General features: G+C 33.9%; 1 pseudogene across 1 annotated transcript in view; it reads left to right on the forward strand.

The window, feature by feature from the left end:
- LOC143223780 (glutamate receptor ionotropic, kainate 2-like) overlaps positions 1 to 8834 on the forward strand; it is a 157530-nt pseudogene extending 148696 nt beyond the window's left edge. The window contains exon 15 of the transcript XR_013013073.1: positions 6839 to 8834. The product of XR_013013073.1 is annotated as a glutamate receptor ionotropic, kainate 2-like (transcript). The remainder of the gene's footprint in view (positions 1 to 6838) is intronic.
- The last annotated feature ends 10501 nt before the right edge of the window (positions 8835 to 19335 follow it).

The following is a 19335-nucleotide window of genomic DNA, read 5'->3' on the forward strand; positions in this document are numbered from 1 at the left end:
AATTGTTTCGATACCTGTGGTGTTGCTTTGTGCTTATTGCAAAACAACAATCAATGATTGTTCGGTGAATACGCCACGAATTCATTTCATGAATTATCTTAAGTTTGATTGGCTCACAAAGGAATTTACCGACGTTTAACTGACTCGACTCTATAGCTCTGGATTTGTTCGTTAAGCCTGATTTCGCAAGAATTATTTACTTCAGTTACCTATGATATGTGAGGTTAGGATATACTATAGCAGTGGTGGGCAACTTGTTTTTCATATTGGCCACAATTGTGGCTAATGAAAACAAAGTTGGCTGCTGTTCAAAATAAAAAATTGAAAAATGTTAATTTAATCAAAATAATTGCATTTCAACAAATCTTCACTTTGAAAATTGATGGGGGTTTTCATCACAAAGTTTCATGAGATTTGGCTTAATATCTACGCTCAGTAAACATCTTAGCTCTTCCTCTAAATTTATGTCAGTAAGCCGAGCTCTGTATCTAGACTTCAGAAAATCTAGCGTAGAAAATGTTGACTCACACACCAATGTCGACCCAAACATGGAAAATAATTTTGAAATTGCTATCCTTAAATTTGGAACTCTCGTTTGTCAGAATAGTGAGACACATCTCTCTGATAGAACATTTTTATTCACCTTTTATGTGTTCTACACTCGTCTTCAAATCCACATTTGTCCAAAGACAAAAGGATTAATTTCCTTACTGAAATTTCCTAAGTCAAATTGAAATGGATCATGCAAAAATTCAAATATCAATTTCAAATTTTTAAGTTCCGGAAAACGTGATTCAAATTTTGAGATAGCGTTTTGATCCAGTTTACATCAAGATCATCTTTATCATCAGAGAAATCAGTCATTATTTTCTAGAAAACTATTCAACTTTGCAAAATGTGTCAAATCATTCTTTTATGATTGTTCCGCAAAAGGTTTAGTTTTAATTGAAATTCATGAATAGACTGTGATTGTTCGCTTATTATTTTACCACTTCTCTGAAGCTTTGTATTCAAGTGAACCATCATGTCACACAGAAAATACAAATCACATTGCCATGACAAAGTTTCAATTTCAAGGAAATTTTCAATCTTACCATTTTCAACAAGATACTATTTTATTTGAGTAAATAAGGAAGTAAATCGTTGCAAGGCTTTTCTTCTACTTAATCATCTTACATTTGCAAAATCAGTAAGATCATCAAAAGTACAGTCACTGCTTTTCTTCAAAGACTTAACAAACTGTCGATTCATGTAGAACAGAGTAGTGTAGTGTTCATATAACCTGATTAGTAAATACTATTTTGACGTTTTTTCCAAACGCTCAAGAATTCTAGAAATCCTTAATAAGGACGATTTATTAGGTAAGTTTGATGCTACAAGCTATTAACTTACAGAAACAACCCAAGACATAAATATTACTTTAAAAGAAATGCCTTTAAAATAAGTTTTGGTTCTTACATATTATATTATTTGAAGGAAACAAAGTTTTGAATAATATGCCTCCAGACGGCTGGTATGGGTATTAAAACTTTTATTAAAATAGAGAACAACGTTTCAACCTTCTTAGGTCATTTTCAGGTTAACAAAAAGATGCTAATCTGAAGATGACCTAAGAAAGTCGAAACATTGTTCTCTACTTATTTAAATATCCATACCAGTCGTCTGGAGATACATTATTACTTCAAGTATTTCTCTCGTCATCACGAAAGTTTCGAATAAATACATTGGTTAGGTTTTTATCCTTGGGCAAATGTTTAATTACTTGTTAAAAATAATGCAAAGTCCCGTCCAAATAACAATTAATGTTTCTCCTTAATCGTTTGCTACAGACTTATTACACTTGCTCAAACAATGTTTCTTCAGCAACTTTGTGACTATTCTAGCCTACAAATAAACTTATTTGCATAATTTTCTTGCTAATAGGCACGACAAATCTCTTTTAACAGTGAACTGTGAACAGCTTTTCCAACGTTCAATTCATAAACTAAATGAACACTTACTCACTCTTCATTAACTTCTTATTAATTGCGCACTACTTGTTTATATAATGCATCCTTGTTTTATATTTTACAAAACATTAAAGGTATTGCAGCAGTATAATTATGATTAGCAACTCCCTCTAACGAAGAAACATCCAAGCCAAACAGATAAAATAAAGCTTACAACCCTGCTTCCTTTATGGATTATGATCTATTTTTAAAGAGTTGTAATACAAAATTAAACAGCATACTAAACCATTCATTCATAAAGTATTTTAGTGTGTGTTATTTTTTCCAAGGGTTGTGGTATACAGATGGTCTGGCCTCTTGTTGCTTGACATACTTGCTGTTCTGGTACTGTAAAAGTTATTCCTAGGTAGGGGGATGAGTGAATCCACTGGCAGCTTCTATCCATGGTGATCCTCTATAAGTAGTCTTAACAGGAACTCTAAATTTACTTTCCGTTCACAAATTCTTCTTTAGATTAAACACTTCACCATTTTCTTACTACGTATGGTTACACTGGATAACTTATGGCTTGGGCTGCCTATCTTTCTGAATTCTATAACCTATATCATACCAGAATATTTTTTCAATATATACTAATTATTAAATGTAAATTTATGCCTAATAACCATTGGTATAATTATTTTATTTCTTCACGATTCAATAATCATCCTCTCTTTTGTACTGGAAGTTCAACTTGTGTAAGAGTTACCATGTAGTGCAGAGGCACTTTATAGTCGTAGATATGAACCTATTTGGAGCTACTCTAACCTTACATCCATGTATGCACATGGTGTCAGTTCCCAATATTCACTCTTCCTAGATGTCAACTAGCCATGAAGTATGTAGAAGCTACGCACAGATAACTTTCTTCCTGCTGTTGTCATCAGACCTCTTCTTCTCTCAGGTTTGAAGGCAATTTCCAAGCTTATATTACCAAACTACTGTAGCTGTAGAATCAACGTTGTTAAAACATTGAATATACCCTAGACTCCTAGTATGGTTTTCTTCAAATGAGTTTCCTTTGGAGCATACGTATCATTCCAACCTGAGTTTTCTCCTATAACTCCAGTTAATTCTTGTTTTTCAAATGTTTAATTAGCTATTTGTTGATCTTGTTGGACTCAACTACTTGGTCTTAGGTTGTTTAATAATTTACTTATTTATGAATATTGATTCCTTAACTGACACCTGTAACGGCTGTGCTTCCCACAATTACTTCAGTTCACTTTTTTAAACATGCAATAGAACGAATTTTGATTCCAAACAAATTTAAATCTAATGTTCCTCAAGTTACATATAAAACACCTGTTTCCTTGTGGTTTACTTTTTCTATTTTGTGTAACCGTATATAGTTCTTTAAATAAGACTAGTCAGGAAAAGTGTATTTCAGTACTAATTAATCTTGTGATTCCGTAACTTCTTGGTAGATAAATTAATTGATTCTGTAACTTCAGTGTTGCAATCTATCTTCTTGGTGTCCCTCTTTAATCCCCAATAATTTACTTATCATGTCTTTAATAACGTTTACTTTTATCATTTTTGTTTCAACTCTTTCCTTCATTTCCCATATCTTATCCCTTTATTTCGATTTTATATAATTTTTGTCTCTTCTAATTTTTTATCGATGGTAAAGCTTCGATCTCATTCTGTAATAAGGTTGGCATGTTGATATTTAGTCAAAGTTGTGAGTTATTTTCATCAAAATAATCCCACTTCTGATACAAGTGTTATAAGGTTGTTGACAAGGTTTGTTTTAAATTATTTTTACTTGTCCTAAGTTCACGAGCATTTCAAAACGAATTCCGATATTAAGTGCGCCCAACTCGCACATAAACTTACAGAATGTTTTAGTTAACAGAAGCAATAAATCTCTTTTAATACCACACTGTGAACAATAAATCTCTTTTAATACCACACTGTGAACAATAAATCTCTTTTAATACTACACTGAACAATAAATCTATTTTACTACTACACTGTGAACAATAAATCTTTTAATACTACACTGAACAGTAAATCTCTTTTAATACTACACTGTGAACAATAAATCTCCTAATACCACACTGTGAACAATAAATCTCTTTTAATACTACACTGTGAACAATAAATCTCTTTTAATACTACACTGTGAACAATAAATCTCTTTTAATACTACACTGAACAATAAATCTCTTTTAATACCACACTGTGAACAATAAATCTCTTTTAATACTACACTGAACAAAAAATCTCTTTTAATACTACACTGAACAATAAATATCATTTTTAATACCACACTGTGAACAATAAATCTCTTTTAATACCACACTGTGAACAATAAATCTCTTTTAATACTACACTGAACAATAAATATCATTTTTAATACCACACTGTGAACAATAAATCTCTTTTAATACCACACTGTGAACAATAAATATCTTTTAATACCACACTGTGAACAATAAATATCTTTTAATACCACACTGTGAACAATAAATCTCTTTTAATACTACACTGAACAATAAATCTCTTTTAATACCACACTGTGAACAATAAATCTCTTTTAATACTACACTGAACAATAAATACCATTTTTAATACTACACTGAACAAAAAATCTCTTTTAATACTACACTGAACAATAAATATAATTTTTAATACCACACTGTGAACAATAAATCTGTTTTAATACCACACTGTGAACAATAAATCTCTTTTAATACTACACTGTGAACAATAAATCTCTTTTAATACTACACTGTGAACAATAAATCTCTTTTAATACTACACTGTGAACAATAAATCTCTTAATACGACACTGTGAACAATAAATCTCTTTTAATACTACACTGTGAACAATAAATATCATTTTTAATACCACACTGTGAACAATAAACCTCTTTTAATACCACACTGTGAACAATAAATTTCTTTTAATACTACACTGAACAATAAATCTCTTTTAATACCACACTGTGAACAATAAATCTCTTTTAATACTACACTGAACAATAAATATCATTTTTAATACTACACTGAACAAAAAATCTCTCTTAATACTACACTGAACAATAAATATCATTTTTAATACCACACTGTGAACAATAAATCTCTTAATACTACACTGAACAATAAATATCATTTTTAATACCACACTGTGAACAATAAATCTCTTTTAATACCACACTGTGAACAATAAATCTCTTTTAATACTACACTGTGAACAATAAATCTCTTAATACCACACTGTGAACAATAAATCTCTTTTAATACTACACTGTGAACAATAAATCGTTTTTAATACTACACTCTGAACAATAAATCTCTTTTAATACTACACTGAACAATAAATCTCTTTTAATACTACACTGTGAAGAATAAATCTCTTTTAATACTACACTGAACAATAAATCTCTTAATACCACACTGTGAACAATAAATCTCTCTTAATACCACACTGTGAACGATAAATATCATTTTTAATACCACACTGTGAACATTTTTTCTGGCATTGAATTATTAAACTGCTCATTAACATTTCATTCATTGTTCGTATTTTTAACGACCCCTTGTTTTAGATAGTTCATAAAGTGTTCAATGACTGAACATTTTAAGTATTTCGTCATTATTATGATTAGCAACTCCCTCTAGGAAAAACATCTAAAATAACCAGCTGAAAATATAACTTGCACAACATACTGCGCACCACATAAAAATCTTAACTAAAATAATTAAAATTTGAGTGTTTTACTTTTGTAAAAGTTTTTATATTTACCAGATGCTGTATATTTCTACGTCCTTCTAATGTACATTTAATCACATCATAATTATACTGGTAATAAGACATCAGTTATACTGCTATAATGAAAGAGACCTTCCACTTACATTTATTGATTGCTTCCTACCATTCGTTAGGCTTAAAGAAATTACACGATTTAGCTATGTTTATCTCCCTATTCGCGCAACTTACTTTTCCTTTCTTAACGCGTTTCTGGACCAACTAAAATCGTGTTTAAAATGTTTTTTGTTTTTTTTCTGTGTTTAAATACCAGAAGCACTCATTTATATTTTCTCATTTTTTTTTCTTGTCGAAATTACGGTTAGTGATAGCTAAGCGTAGTTCAGTGTAAAACAATAGTAGAGACTATTCATTTTTAATGATGCTATAGAAACGTGTTAACTAAAACCTTTATCGTATGAGAAATGTCAACGTGTTTTGTAAGGCCGTGCATCTCTTGCCTAGAATTTCTAACACCCTTACTTCTACGTCTTGAAAAAAGAATTTGTTTGATTGTTTTTGAATTTCGCACAAAGCTACTCGAGGGATATCTGTGCTAGCCGTCCCTAATTTAGCAGTGTAAGACTAGAGGGAAGGCAGCTAGTCATCACCACCCACCGCCAACTCTTGGGCTACTCTTTTACCAACGAATAGTGGGATTGACCGTACATTATAACGCCCCCACGGCTGAAAGGGTGAGTATGTTTGGCGCGACGCGGGCGCGAACCCGCGACCCTCCGATTATGAGTCGCACGCTTTACGCGCTTGGCCATGCCGGGCCTTTGAAAAAAAAGAAAAAGAAAAATGCAAATAAGAGTACGTTACGTATTAAAGTTTTATTGAAAATTGTAAATTCTTCCATAAAATATGTCCTTATTTAACAAATTTATGGGGTTGTTTTTTGATTAAATATTTTGAATTCGAAGTTTTCACGGAAAGAATACTACTACTAAATAAACAACACATTACGTCATGACAAAGTCATAGTTTTCTTTTCATCCTTATGATTTTCTAGCATTAAATCTGTAAAGTTCTTATTATTCTATAATTTGTTCATTCCAAAACTTCCTTATCGGAATAATGTGTTTTCCAGGAACCCCTGTGTACTGAGCTGATACAAGAGGTAAAGCAAATAGTCCATTGTCGGGGATCCACCCGACCTGCTCCGAAAACACCCGAAGAAGGGTCTCAAGCTGACATAATTACACTCGCTTCGTTACGAACGGTCAATACCGTGACTACGAGGCCTTAACATCTCAACGTAGCTGCTATTGATTTGAAGAATTGTGTGCTTCGTTTTATTTTTGAAATGAAAACGATAAGAAAACAATGTTTGAGGAAATTTCTCCTGTCTTGGAACTTCGCAACTGTGACTAAAATTTCTTTCCAACACTAAACTTCTGAGTTACAACTTAAACTGTGACTAAAATTTCTTTCCAACACTAAACTTCTGATTTACAACTTAAACTCGTTATTTTTAAATTTTTGTATTTTATTAGAAAGTTTAATATTTATTTGCTTATAGACTAAAATAATTATTATTGCTTGCTGTGTAATAATAACCACTACTAAGGGTGTAAGAGGCAATTTACAGTTGTGGGAAGGACTAGGTTTATTTCACAGAGTCAGGATGTAGAGCTTGCCTTAGCGCCCTAGAAGCTTTTTGGGTTTTAATTAACGTGTATGAATTCTCTCGCTTTTCCTGAGTAGTTTTCCTAAATTTGATGCATTTCTATCGGGACAGATTGAGAGACAGCAAGCCCCTCCCCCGCTTCTTACGTCACTGGTTACAAAATTCATTTACTTTAACTTTTCTTCTCAGAAAACGTCTGGCCAAAAGTAGAATCAAAGACCATGGAACATCCAATCAGTGGCCAAAAGTAGAATCAAAGACCATGGAACATCCAATCAGCGCTTTTGTTTAATACAGAACCTCATGACGACAACGTACTAATCCCAAGGAAGACACAAAAATATAAAGGCAGTATTTTCTAAACATTTTATCAAAATGATGACAAATAAAGCCGCGCTACTGCACCGCACAATTATATAATTTTATAATGATGTCATAATGTTACGTTCGTTGTACCGATGCAATATTGATTAAATATGGACCTTCAAACCCGCCCAACAAACAGTCTTTATAAATGATCAACCCATTACAGGACTCACCTGTGTAAAAATTAATACATCAAAGCCGATCGAAATTTACACATGGATTCTCTAAAGGAAGGCTTAATCAAAGAATAGTAAAATATTACAAGGTAATAAAATCACTTAAAGTTCATGAAAGTAATGCAACTGAGTCGCAATAAATTTGATAAATTATAAATATTTTTAATGACAACAAATTGACTGTTTTGGTTTGTTATAAATTTCACTCAAAGCTACAAGAAGACCATCTGCGCTAACCGCTCCTATTTTAACAGCAATAGACTAAGGAAAAGGCAACTGCTCAACACCACCCATCGCCAACTCTTGGACTACTCTTGTTTTCTAGCCAATAAGTGGGATTGATGTTATAACCCTCCCACAGCTGAAAGGGCGAACATGTTCGGTAACAGGAATTCGAACGTTTGACTGTAGAGAAATGTTTCAGTAAAAATATGTTTTAAACCTTTTGTGGAGAAGGCATAAAGTAAAGAATATAAACAAGGGTTGATTTTTTCTAGATTAGTGAATAATCTGGCTATGAATTTCCCTCGCTATGTTTGACATAAAACCTATTTTGCTTTAATTCAATCGTTCTGTGTAACGGAGGAAACACGAATTAGTCGCCATATATTTCTATTCAATCGTTCTGTTTTGAACAATGCACGTGAATTCCATACTTTTACAGTGGTTAGGGTTAGTAAAATTATAAATTTTTGGTTTAATAAAATATTAGTTTTTTTTTAATCAAGCTTTTGACTTGTTTTTGTAATAAGCTCGAAATAAGTGGCTTACTGTGTATGAATGTTTAAAATTAAGTTTAATTTTATAAACAAGGGAAATTACTAATATCGTTAATACTTTTATTGTTAAAGAATCTATAGTACTCATTTCATGACTGTAGCGGTTTTGAGAAAATAAACAGTGTTGAAGGATGATTTGTTGTGGGTGTCTTATTTCTAAGAACAGGACAATATTATTACTGTTTCTGAACGTTATTTGGTAGATGATCTTTGTTATTTCTTAGAATATGCCAGTGTTATAACTATTTCACAATGATGTCTGATATTTCTAAGAACATACCATTGTTATTACTGCTATTGAAAAATGATTGTCTGATATTTCTAAGAACATATCATTGTTATTACTGTTTCTTAATGATTATTGGTTGGTGGTATCTGATATTTCTTAGAACGTGTCAGAACTAATTCCAGTTTCTGTACAAACAGTTTGGTTTATTTGGACTTTTGCATAACGCTACAGCAGGATTATTTAAGCTAGCTTTTCCTTATTTAGCAATGACAAACTAGGGAGAGGGCAGCTAGTCAACACCACCCATCGCCATCTCTTGGACTATTATGTTATTAACAAGCTGAACTTTGGTTAAAGGATGAGGATGTTCGTGATGGAACAGTTTGCAAGTCGAACACTAGGCTCTGGCAGGCTCTCCATACAAAGATAATACTTTTATAAATCTTGGCCAGTATCTCTACAGACAGAATCAGTATTATATTAAGTTGCTATGGGTATTAACTGATATTAGTGATACCTATGAATCAATTTTTTACACAGAACAGATGTCTCTACTAGTTTAACAACCTACAGCTGAGCAGCGAAACATACTGTGGTCATAATGAATACAGTTGTGTATTTTCACGATTAAGAAGGCAAGTCAGACAAAAGTCGGTGAAGAATAAGAAACCAGCTAGAAGGTGTGGTTAGCAGAGCATTCAATATTCAGTAGCCAAAACATTCGCTATGCTCTATTCTAGTAAAAGTAAAAGACGAATACAATTATTCCAAATTAATCTATTACACAAACGTAGCACCTCTACATCATTTAATAGGAATATATTAATGTCCAATATTTGGTGAAATATTACCCTTTAAGCATCAGATGCTCATAAGAGTGATCATTTATGGTAATGAACTTACATTGAACAGTGTGGTACAGAAAAATAACTTACTTTATATTATATATATAAAATCATTTGTCAGGCATTGAATATGAAGTTAATATATGCAATAGAAAGTAAATTAGGTACTTTAATAACATGACATTAAATAACAACATGGGACCTTTTGTTCCATCTAGATTGTCCTACCTACCAAATTTAAGTAAACATTTGATAAAAAATATTCAAAGCCAACTTTTATCATTAAACACACATATTCAGCTTTTCCTTAAACTTCCTTACATTAAGTATATCTACCACATCTGAAAACAACCTGTTGCAGAAGTCAACCACCCTATTAGAAAAAGGAAGCTGTCTTAGCTGAAAATAGCTCTTTCCTGTCAAAATTTATATTTGTTTCATTGTAGTCTTACCTTTCTTAATATTAAATATGAAAATAAAGGATGATGTATCAGCACTATTATTTCCTTTAACAATCTTCAATCAGAACCCATCCAACCCCCCTCGGTCTGGATTCCTCTACATGATAAGGGGACCTCCCAAAGAAGGTTCTGTTTTGTCAGTTTACCTCCTCTAGGATCTAAACATCCACACAGGTGTTTGTCTGCGTGGGGAATCGTGAAGGGGAGGTGAGGATCCTGGTGGTTGAGGGTCCAACCCTAACACACCATTTTGGCCTTGAATTCCTGTAGACGGGCGGCCTTAGAGTGGCGCCCCTAGGGTCAGTAGACAGGGTCCACCTGGGATGTTCTCAACGGATGTTGTGGATACTGTATCTCATCCTGGTGTTTGGGTATAGTGCTCCCGAAACCCTGGGATTGCTGCAGTGTCCTTGTTTAACACTGTAGTGTGTCTCCTCGTAGGGATCAATGGACACTGAAATGTAGTTTCTTTATTACGAATATCCCCATTTATGAAAAAATAAATAAGAATTAAAAAATAATAAAAATCGTCAAACGACTACCCATGGCCAACTGTTGTGCAATCACCAACACAGTCAGATTCTGTACGTCGATTTCTAATTGTGCATTCTTTATCCGAGAAATACTTAGGGCAGATGTTTTCTTAAATATCAGAAAGAAGAAGTTGTCCTAACTAGACAACACGTCGGTCAGTTTTTTTAAGTCATCGTTTTCTTTTATCTGGGACTGATGCACCAATGTGTTGTCTGCGTGACACTCAGGTCACAATAAGCCACATTTTACAGTCTTGCCGTCGTTACGACTCTCAACGACTGCACCATTTTAAATACATTTTCGCCCAAGGTTTATCCATAACGTTAGAAAGTGTCATTGGTGATGGTGACACTGTCCACCTTACAAATGTTTTTAGGTTTTAAAGGTCATCGACCTTTTAAACGTTATTTAAGCTTTAAATTCATAAATTAAACCTTTTTAAAAAAATCCTTTTTACAAACTAAATTACATTTAGTTCAATATGAAATTAGAAAATGGCCTTAACGTTAAATAATTCTAAACCAGGAATTGAAAGCCCAACTTCAGGTGACTGACGTCGCTGTTTGAACTTACCCGTTAGTCATCCTGGCGAGTTATGATGATTAAACTTATGCTATAGAAAGTCCATTAAAACTTTAGTTTCTCTCTTACCGCTGTAAAGTAGATTTAAAATTGAATTTATGCTATTTAAGTTTCAATTGAAAAATTAAACTTTCTTTTGTTTTATCTTGATTACTTTTTACGAATTTTAATAATTTAACTATACTTTTAACTTTTTATCGGATAGTTGGCGCAAATAGCGTAGTTGCTTTGCGCCATAAAATGCCAAGTGAACTAACTAACCCATCCAACCATTCTTTTCCAAAGAGAAAACAAGTTCAGAGGTCCTAACCTACTCACAGTATGATAACATTTCTACCCCAGATATCATTTTAGTAGCTCTCCTCGGATTCTCTTAAAACAATTCAATGTCATTCCTAAGGTTAGAAGGCCCGGCATGGCCAAGCGTGTTAAAGCGTTTGAGTCGTAATCCGAGGGTCGCAGGTTCGAATCCCGGTTGCACCAAACATACTCGCCATTTCAGCCGTGGGGGCGTTATAATGTGTCGGTAAATCTCACTATTCGTTGGTAAAAGAGTAGCCCAAGAATTGGCGGTGGGGTGATGACTAGCTGCCTCTCTCTAGTCTTACACTGCAAAATTAGGGACGGCTAGCACAGATAGCCCTCGAGTAGCTTTGTGCGAAATTCCAAAAAACAAAGAAATCCTAAGGTAAGGAGTCCAAAACTGAACATAGTACTCTAAATCAGTAAATAACCAGTGGCCTATACAATGAAATTATAACCTTTTTAGACGTTTCCCGATTTATCAGCCTAAAATTAAAATATCCTATAATTATAAACTCATTAACAGTTGAATTATCTCATTATGAGTTCTTCTCATAAATTTCACTAGTTCCATTGGGTGTTCAGTAACATATTCCAGGTGAAATCCTTATAAATTTATATAACTACTAACAGAAACCAAATAGATACATCATTGGTATTAGCTTTGACATCAACAACTTGAACAAGCTATAACACACTTGACAGATAAAGTTACAACCTCTTTCTTTTATTCAAATTATAATCGTGTATTTCTAAATTTCTGCCATCAAAACTATTTACAATTGGCTAGGTTTTAGTTATTCCCATTACATAAACTGTATTCCAACCACTGCCTTAACGTCATCCATTTATCACTCACATTTGTAGTACCACAATAAGAACACTTTAGCTTACTCATCATATGAACTGCCTTCGTACCTTATCTCCACTCTACACCTCTCTCTCTCTATCTCCCATTTTTTCTTTATTACTTAGGCTCTAACTATACTCTAGTCCTGGTTTATTATTAATAATCCTTGTATACAAGTGAGCCTCTCACCTATTTGAATGTAAACTATCCATACCTTTATGTTCCCATTTTTCATTAAACTGACCCCATGCATCCAATCAGTCAACCTGTACTTTCTTACGTATTAATCTAAGCCTAGTATTCAGTCCTAGTGACAGACTTATAATTTTATCCCCCAGTTAAATCTTAGCATCATTCATGACAGAATTAATTAATTAAACACATTTCTTTGAATGCCTCGTACTAAGCAGTTAACACCTATGTCCTGCCCTTCCCTGTACCATTAGCCCCTAGGTGCATTACAAAGACTATTGTCACTACTAATATCACCCTTTACAATTGACAACTCTGTCAAGTATATCCTTCAACCCACTTCATGATAGAATAATCGAATTCTTTTTTTTTTTCTCTATGTATCCCATAGATTATCACATACATTAACACATTTTAAATAATATTTTTAACAGTAATATTCTTCTATTTGAACCTCAAGTTTATCATCCACACAAAACAAAGGCTGAAATACCACAGTCTGCTCTTCATAATTGCATCTACCACTGCTATGCCTATTATTACAGCTTCCACTACCTTATGTAACCTTCACATGGGAAAATTCAAGTTATCACTATTCCATGTAACTTTCACACAAGAAAGCTCAAATTATCACCATCCTATGTAACCTTCACATGGGAAAGCGCAAGTTATCACTATCCTATGTAACTTTCATGTGCAGAAGTTCAAGTTCCCTTCCAAAATGGCCTCCAATCTACAAACCCTACATATAAATTGTAGAACTTATTTAAATGTAAGCGTTAGTCCTGAATTCCTTGCACCAATCTCACCTAACAAACTTTAAGTGATTAACATTTATCCTGCTATTAACCACTGTAGTATGAGAATAATTACTAAATGTCAGATAAAGAAACTTCAAGTGGGCCTACTGACAACACTGTTTATTTAATGATAAAGTTCTCACAAAATTAATTTTGTCTTTAAAATGATAAGTGACAATAACAAGTATTTAGATCTATTTAGTAATAATATTTACTTGTCACAAGTTATCAATAATTTGATAAAGATTAATTTATATCTAAGGTCATGTTACACTCTTTGAGCCAAACTTCAGATGAATGTACCAACAAAGCTTCTATTAACCAAAGTCAGTGCCACAGTTATACATGATTCTAATTGCACAAACTCAATTCTAATTTAAACAAATTAATAAATTCTCACATGTTACCAAATATAAACAATACTAATTTAATCTTTAATTTATTTCTTGTTGCTTAGCTACTACTAATAATAGTTACCAACAAGTGGTTAATATTTGACATGTAGTGATGAAACTCTCTACAAGAAAGAGTATCGCTTTACCTTGAAAGATAATTAAAACCAACTTTTCAAATAAAAATAGACAATCGTAAGGTATAAATACAAGTTTAACTCGGTGAGAGAGGTATCTGGGTCATTGTGAGTCAGACAGTGATAGAGTTACATCATCCGTAACATGTAATCTTTCATTTACAAGCCTCACAGCTGAATACACAGTATGCGAAATATTCGTGGAAATTAGCAAGCTATGCGTGTTTAGAAATCACAAGTAGTCAGCCCTTGGAAATTAATTAGTTCTGAAAATATAAAAGAAGAGGGAAAGCTTATACAAGGCGCATAGCACTATACGTTGTCTTTAATAAGTTCATCAGTGTATGATCATGAAATATTGTTTTATTCATCTTGAAATTACTTCTCAGAATTAAGCCAACTTGTTGGGTTGCCATTTGATATTCTCCAGTTCCTGGAGTTAAATTGGCATAGAATTATCTCAGATAAGTTTCACCTCTAGAAGATTTAAGCTGATAGCATTCCTGATTACAATAATAAAAAAAGATCCATTCACAGAGTTCTCTGTTGTATCTATCACATGGATCACAGGATGGACATCCGCCTTCTTCAAAATCCTAACTTAACCACAGCTGGTTTCAACAGAATTCCATCCAGTCTTAATATCATCCATAACGGAATTTTGTACATGACGAATTTTGGCGATTGTTTTATCGCCCTTTCTCTTCCAATTATCATTTACCACATTTAGCCCATGTTTGGGACCAACCTACTTGTTGTATGATGAATTCCTATCTAATAGGCCTTGTTCCTAATGAACTAATATGAAAAATAAGAATGTAAGTGACCTGTCAGCAGTAAAACTGCCATCAGTTTTAATTACACCATTGTCTGACATTTATCCTGAACTTGAGGTGCTTCTCTGGTATACTTAACTGTACATGTTGTATGATGAGTGTGAAAATCTTCTTCCGTCTGTCATGAAACAAAATATCCTGGACCGGTGACAAACAGTTTGAATGTAGATTCAACTTTAAAAAGATACGCAACAACCTTCTCCAGCTCTGTTCACTCCAGTTTTATAAATATGATGCTGATTTCAGCCTTTTGGCTGGCAATCTCTTACATTCAGTGACTTTTTAGCAGTAACTCATCCATTGAAACCATTTCTTGTTTATGTGTATATTTTTATTTAACAACTAATATTCACACCAATAGTTGCAGCTAGGTTATTAGCAAGATGTTTTAAAAATATTATTTTTCACGTAAATAATATACCCTGAATTATTTCTGAACAGTTTAGGCTTTATATCTTGACGATACAGAAACATGGAATTCCACATCCATCTGGATCATGTAGTAGTGTTTTGTTTTTTAATTTTCAGACATTTGTCAAGTGGCACTTTTGGCCTGAAAATTATCAGTAGATTCACTACTCTACTGCTGAAAATTGTATCGCTATTTTCACATTTTTCGACATTATTCTCGTAACCCACAGTTACGACACGAAGGGTTCATACCCCTGCGTCCCGAGTAGTTTTTTGCCCATAACTTAAAAAAAGTATCACGATTAGGCTAATGGACGTACGGTATTTTATAAATATTATACTAATACACATCTACATAAATGTTTATGTAAATTAAACGACAAATAAACTGTTTATAAACAAATAACCAAAAAATAGGAGGAGCAAGTGTTCGTACAGTTCAAAACGTGTGAAGAAACTGATATTCCCGTAAAATTTTGTATAGTTTGGCGAACAAACTACATTATACCATTCCAGAACTAGATACTGGGTTCATAATTATTGGAATTTAGCCAGCAAAACATTCACTTCTAGCAATTAAGCACCGTCTTCGTCATTATCTGCTTGGTCATCATGGCGAACAGGAAACAACTGTCCAGTGATTTAAAAAACCGAGTTATTGTAAAATACAAGTCTCGTGTGTCTCTTTCCGGTATTGCTACACAACTTAATGTGCCGAAATCTACTGTTCAAAGCATAATTGCCAAGTTTAAGCTTACAGGATCAACTGCTAACCTCACTTTTTCCGGACGCCCCACCAAAATTCCAGAGAGAACCAAGAGGAAGGTTCTCAGAGAAGTTAGTAGGAACCATCGTTTAACACGTAATGACATGCAGAATCTGGTAAGAGAAACTGTGGTTGAAGTAAGCACTCCTACAGTTACGAACGTGTTACGCTCTTCTGGGTTCAAAGCATGCCGTCCTCGTAGAACTCCATATTTAAAGCCTGTTCATTTAGAAGCACGATTGAGGTATGCAAAAAAGCATATAGATAAACCCTTTACCTATTGGAAGAGTGTTCTTTGATCAGACGAGACTAAAATCGAGCTTTTCGGCCACAATGATGTTCGCTATATATTCCGTATGAAGGGGGAACGAAATCTTCCAAAGCACACCGTCCCTACAGTTGAACACGTAGATGGCTCGATCATGTTATGGGGTTCCTTCAGTTCTTCTGGTGTAGGCAGCCTTCACCGCGTCAACGGAACCATGAAAAAAGAAGAGTACGTTGATATATTAGGCACTTATATCAAGAATATAGCTCGAAACTTGCGGCTTGGGTGTCGTTGGATCTTCCAGCACAACAATGACCCTAAGCACACAGCGAAATATGCGCAATCCTGGTTGCAGAGGAACCATATAAGTGTTCTGGAGTGGCCATCGCAGTCACTCGATATCAACCCAATTGAAAATGTTTGGCATGAGTTGAAGACCAGGGTTCATCAGCATCATCCGATAAACTTGCAAGAGTTCGAGGCCTTCTGTAAAGAAGAATGAAAGAAAATACCAGTCGAGTACTGTCAAAAGATCATAGAGGGCTATGAGGAGAGATTGCGCCAAGTAATTCACCTAAAAGGCTACACAACTGACCTTTAAAGTAGACGCACGAACACTTTCTGCCCCTCCTATGTTTGGTTATTTGTTTATTTACAGTTTATTTGTCATTCAATTTATATAAAAAGTTATGTAGATGTGTGTTAGTATAATATTTATAATATACTATACTTTCATTATCCTAAGCATGATACTTTTAAGTTATGATGAAAAGACTACACACGACGCAAGGGTACAAACACTTTCTGTCGTAACTGTAGTTGGTTGAATATTACCCAATCCCACTGTAAACCATGAAAAAATATTGGTACGCGAGACCACAATGTCTCTTATCTAAAAGTGTTATTCACCGACTAAATCCATTTATAGTACGCTAGAATTAGATATATTTCCACTATAGAACCACTGAAAATGATAATTAAAACACATATTCCTTTTTAAGATGTCATTCCAGAGTCATAATGATTAATCACCTAAATGAATATTTACAGCATAATAAACTTAAAATATTTATGTTAAATATTATTATTATATAAATTAAAAATAGAATATTTCCTCCAAATCCCAATAAACAGCAGTATATAAAGTAGTAAGTACTTATAACGTTCATAAATCGTGACTAAAGGATACTTAACAATATGTAAAGTAACGCAAATTTCAAGTTGACTTTAAAAAGACATGGTTAACCGTGTTCATTAAAACAGGAGATATAGTCCCTTTAAGAAACTACGCTATTGAAAAAGTTATTTTTGGTATCTTTGGTTTATTCAGATTTATCTACGTTAAGCCTAATGTTATAGTCTAGAACATGGGCAACCAGTCACCGTCACCAGCATCAATTCTTGGCCTACTCGATTGTTGTTGACCTTTACCTGTGTAGAACGTTCACGATCTCAAAGCCCGGATATTGTTATTTTTACAGCAATAGAACACGAAACAAGGATCCTTGGTCAACAGTGCAGCACCCTAAGAACTCAAACAATATTTTTTTTTTTAAATGTACTCAAATGAAAGTATTAATGTATATTCAACTACAAACTTTACTATGTTTTGGATTACACCCAGTAACATGATAATATAGGAATAAGTGCACCAAAAAAGTGGGAAACAAGGTGGGAGTGTGCTTGTTGTAATAAAACTTCCCAGGTGTAACCTCACCAGGGACGTGTTCAACATCTGGTCCATTACCTACTCGGTTTATTTTTCAATCGTGTATATAGTAAGCCAGGTAGACTAAGCGTATCATGTTATACATTTTGTACAAAGACTATATGTTTCTGTGAATCGATTTTTTGGAGGCAGTACGTGTAAAGTTTCTTTGTTTGACATTAGAAGAATCAGATATTCGTGTAAACAAATGACTTGTATGTTTTCTTTATAACTTGTTTCTCCTTTTACAATTGTACGAGAAGGCAACAGGATTTCGTATATTAGCTATACAGATTATATATTTTTGTTTGTTTGTAATTAAGCACAACGTTGCACAATGGGGTATCTGTGCTCTGCTGACTACGGGTATCGAAACCCGGCTTCTAGCGGTGTGAGTCTGCGGACATACAGCTGTGCCAGTGGGAGGCTAAACAGGTGGATTAAGATACAGAACTCTTAAGAGGATTCTGTGTATTGACGTCATGGTTCGTCACTGTCTAAACGAAAGTAGAAGAACCATAGACACTTTTGTAAAATAGGCCTGGCATTGTCTAACGCGTTAAGGCGTGCGCTTCTTAATCTAAGGGTCGCGGGTTCGCGCCCGAGTCGTGCCAAACATGCTCGCCCTCTCAGCCGTGGGGGCGTTATAATGTGACGGTCAATCCCACTTTTCGTTGGTAAAAGAGTAGCCCAAGAGTTGGCGGTGGGTGGTGATGACTAGCTGCCTTCCCTCTAGTCTTACACTGCTAAATTAGGGACGGCTAGCACAGATAGCCCTTGAGTAGCTTTGTGCGAAATTCCAAAACAAACAAACAAACTTTTGTATAATACCATGATGACAGAAAACCTAAGTAGACGTGACACGCCCTCTTGTGAGGAGGATTTATTACAACACGACCTTCCTTATTTTGTTTCCTCAGTTTATCGTGAACTCATTCTTATACCTTTAATTTATATGTGTTGATATCCTGTGTGGATGTATACCATATTATTATAGTGTGTGTGTACACATTGTGAGTGTGCATGCGTTGTGTGCTATACTATGTAGTATGTAACATTATTTGGGTGATGTAGTGTGAAGATGGGGTTGTGTGTATATATATCAAGAGTTGATAAATACTTAATTAATTACTAACACTAGTACGTGAGCTACTGTTCTATTTTGTTCACTTAGAACTATGGTAAGTCTGTTTAACAACGCCACTCAGTGAGATTGAGAAATTTCTGGTTTTGTGAATATTTTGTATCTGCTGATAATTCTATGATTTCTAATTTTGTACGTGGTTTGTTTATTATCTCTCAAACATTTTAAAATATTTATT

The sequence above is a fragment of the Tachypleus tridentatus genome, chromosome 8, assembly GCF_004210375.1.
Source record: "Tachypleus tridentatus isolate NWPU-2018 chromosome 8, ASM421037v1, whole genome shotgun sequence".
NCBI classification, from domain to species: domain Eukaryota; kingdom Metazoa; phylum Arthropoda; class Merostomata; order Xiphosura; family Limulidae; genus Tachypleus; species Tachypleus tridentatus.